Source organism: Cricetulus griseus, assembly GCF_003668045.3.
Source record: "Cricetulus griseus strain 17A/GY chromosome 1 unlocalized genomic scaffold, alternate assembly CriGri-PICRH-1.0 chr1_0, whole genome shotgun sequence".
NCBI classification, from domain to species: Eukaryota; Metazoa; Chordata; class Mammalia; order Rodentia; family Cricetidae; genus Cricetulus; species Cricetulus griseus.
This window is the reverse complement of record NW_023276806.1, coordinates 215,031,862-215,035,637: the sequence shown is the minus strand read 5'-3', so window position 1 is coordinate 215,035,637 and position 3,776 is coordinate 215,031,862. Positions and strand designations below refer to the sequence as shown.

At 40.2% G+C, this 3,776-nt stretch overlaps 1 pseudogene; it reads left to right on the top strand.

Moving 5' to 3' along the window:
* Positions 1 to 696: 696 nt before the first annotated feature.
* LOC100759737 lies at positions 697 to 1,548 on the top strand (annotated as a pseudogene).
* The last annotated feature ends 2,228 nt before the right edge of the window (positions 1,549 to 3,776 follow it).

Sequence of the window (3,776 nt, the reverse complement as noted above, 5' to 3'; positions counted from 1 at the left end):
ATCCTGGCACTCGATCTGTAGACCAGGCTGGCCTCGGACTCACAGAGATCCGCCTGCCTCTGCCTCACGAGTGCTGGGATTAAAGGCGTGCGCCGCCTGGCTTGTTAAAAGAGACTTGATAAGAGAGTTTGCTACATTGGGCTCTCCTGTGAGCATTTCTCTAAGATATTTTCTAAGTTGGGTTAGTTGACATCACAACCCTTCCTAGGCACAAGCAAGCAAGCAGTGAGCATGAATGCATTCATTTTCCTCTGCTTTTGACTACAGATGTATTGGGAAAAAACTGTTGTTTCATGTTTCTCCCTAAGCTTTCTAAAAGTGCCAAACTGTAATATGGAATTATAAGACAAATAAATCTATTCTTCTCTAAGTTGCTTAATTCTGGGGATTTTATGACAGCTACATAAAGGAAGCCACAATATGTCACTAGAATTACTTAAGTTCTTAAAATTTGGGTAAAAAATGACATGAAACAAATAAAGAAACCTTTGCATGATTTTGGTATTGTTCTTGTTTCACTTTGTCTTTCTGTTTGTTTATTTAGGATGGAATCTTAATGTGTAACTCTGATGCTTGTACAAGGATATGTAGATCAGAATGTTCTCGAAGTTGCAGAGACCTGCCTGCCCCTATCTCCTGAATTCTGTCATTAAAAGAGTTTTCTTCTTCTACTTTGGGAAAACACCAATGGCATCAATGATAGATGATTCCGGTGCAGTAGAAGGGCCCAGAGGGCCTAGGTGCGAGGGTTAGGAGGCTGAAGCATCCTCTGTGGAGGCTTGGCCAGCTGTCTCAGGTGATGCTGTCCTGGTTGAGGCCTTGGGGCTCGTGAAGGTAAAGCCTAAGACAAGGAATGGATCCCGCCTCACTCCCCAGCATCCCTCCCCACCACTCACTCACCAAGTTGGGCCGCCTAGTTAAGGACATGAATATCAAGTCCCTGGAGGAGATCTACCTGTTCTCCCTGCTCATTAAAGATGAAGTTCTAAAGATCGTGCCAGCACAGAAGCAGACTCAGGTTGGCCAGAGGACCAGGCTGAGGGCTTTTGTCGCTATTGGGGACTACAATGGTCATGTTGGTCTTGGTATTAAGTGCTCCAAGGAGGTAGTCATTGCCATCCGAGGGACCCTCATCTTGGCCAAGCTTTCATTGTCCCTGTGTGGAGAGGCTACTGGGGGGACCAGATTGGCAAGTCCCACATTGTTCCATTCAAAGTGACAGGCTGGTTTGGCTCTGTGTTGTTGCCTCTCATCCTTGCCCCCAGAAGCAGTGGCATTTTCTCTGCTCCTGAGCCCAAGAGGCTGCTAATGACGGCTGGTATTGATGATTGCTCCACATCAGCCCGGGATTGCAATGCCACCCTGGGCAACTTTGCCAAGGTCCCCTTTGATGCCATCTCCAAGACCTACAGCTACCTGATCTTGGATCTCTGGAAAGAGACAGTGTTGACCAAGTCTCCTTATCAGGAATTCACTGACCATCTTGTAAAATCCCACACCCGAGTCTCTGTTCAGAGGACCCAGGTTCCAGCTGTTGCCACCACATAAGTGTTTTCATACAAGAAAAATAAAGTGAACTAAGTCTGTTAAAAAAAAATTATGTACCACCCTGTCCAATACCAAATGCCATTCTAAAGACTAAATGAGTGAAAGTCTTCTTTTTATCCTATGGTACTGATTTTTCCTTCTGAAATCACTTTTTTGTTGTTATTGTTCTTTTGAGACAGGGTTTCTCAGTGGCTTTGGATGCTGTCCTGAAACTAGCTCTTGTAGACCAGGCTGGTCTTGAACTCACAGAAATCTGCCTACCAAGTGCTGGGACAAAAGGTGTGTGCCGCCACTGCCCAGCTTCTAAAATTACTTTTATTAAAACGATTTTTGACAGATTCTACAGAAAAGAAACAGAAATTGTTTAATAATTGCTGAGTCATAGGTGAATGTTCAGAAAAATAGTGAGAAAATGAGGAACAAACTGACATTTAAATATTGAGGTGGAAAGAAAGGGGAGCTTAAAAAGAGACCCTGACTCCTGTAGTAGAAACAAAACAGTTTAAGAAGCAGGTCAAGATTTTTCCAGTTTGAGTTACAGAACTTCAGTCAATTTAGGTCTATTTTCTGGGTCAATATTTTGTTTTCAGAAACTATGAGACTAAGATATACATATTGGCTTGGATGTGAAGAGTATAAATGGAAAAGACCTTTACCTCCTCTACACACAGAACTGCAATCTATTCCACAGAATTTTCCTATACTGCATACCCTGCTTAGTATTTATTGATACTTTCCTCATTCCAAAGGATGCAACTGTAGGGGAAGCTGTACCCACGCCTACTTAGGGGCTGGCTACAGGCCTGCCTAACCATGCCTGCCAGGGCATGGTCAGGGTAACATAGAGTGAGAGGTTCAGGGCTGCGTTTCACTTTCGGTTTTCCCTTTCAGCTTGCTGTACAGACTGCTGCCACACTGGCTGGCTAGGTTGCTCTGTAAGTAAGGCTTTTCCCTATCAAATACCCTTATATTTCTACCTGACTCCATATTGGTAATTTCCCACTTTATGCAACAAAGGCAATTCTTCTTTATGGTAGACAATCTCCCTCTCAGAATCTACTGACACCTCCTTTCTTGATAGACCAGGTGATTATATAGTTATACATAGCTGATACTGGAGGGCTGACTTTAAAGGAGAAAAGATTCTATACCAAGAAAGTTTGATGAGAACTTTCTACCATGTAATGAAAGAGAGCATGGGAATTGGCTTTGAGGTTATGCAATCAAAGGCATCTGAGTATAACAATAGATGAATCTGCAAATTATCCACTAAGGTATTCCAGAAACTCTAAAGAAGGTGGCTCATTCTATGTCAAGTAGAAATGCCTTATAAACAAAATAGAATTATTTCTTAGGTTGAAATGAGGCTAGAAGTGTGAATCAGATGGCAAGCATGGTAATGTTCAGAGGGACAGGAGGAGAAGCAACAAAATGTCAAATATATGTGGAATAGAAGTCCTTTACACAGTACTCCTTCAGCTCCTACTGATATCATACAGGCTAGCCACTAACCACTGGCCCAAGCCTCTTCCTACTTCTCAAATAATAAAATGTGGAAATTTAACAATTGGTATTACTTATTCAAGGTTTGGTTATCATTATGCAGAAATAGATAATAGGAATAGTTAAAACAGTCTACTTAAATCTAAGAATATAAAGAAAGTTTAAAAAGTTGTCAAAGTAATTCATTAAATTTCTTTTTCATATCAAAGAAAGCAGCATATTTGCACAGAATTTCTTAGCCAATAAGCCAGATAGAAAGGAATTTAAGCATTTTCTTTGTTGCTTTTTCAATGATACTACATGGCATATATATATATTTCCAAGTAAATGTGTTTATTAGAAGAGCTAGTAATGGCTTCTAAGTTATTATAAATGTATATATTGTAAAACTTGTGAAATTTCAGTTTGAAATCATTGAGCAGAGATACTCTATAGACATTAAAGATCAAAAGGACTTTCGAGGAATTTGAAGGAACAAACACTGGTAGGTTCCAGTGAATGAATTCATGAATAAGGTAACTTTAGAGATCCATCCTGTAATTCAGGATAACAAACATTTTAAGACATATTGGTTGCATTTGGCCTAGAAAATATATGATAGAAAAAACAATATATAAATGGATAGACAAATAAGAAGATAGATGACAGAGAGACTGATGAAAGTTTTCATTAAAGTCACTTTCAGTGCCTCTACCAGTGAAGAACCACATTTTTATATTTTGTCA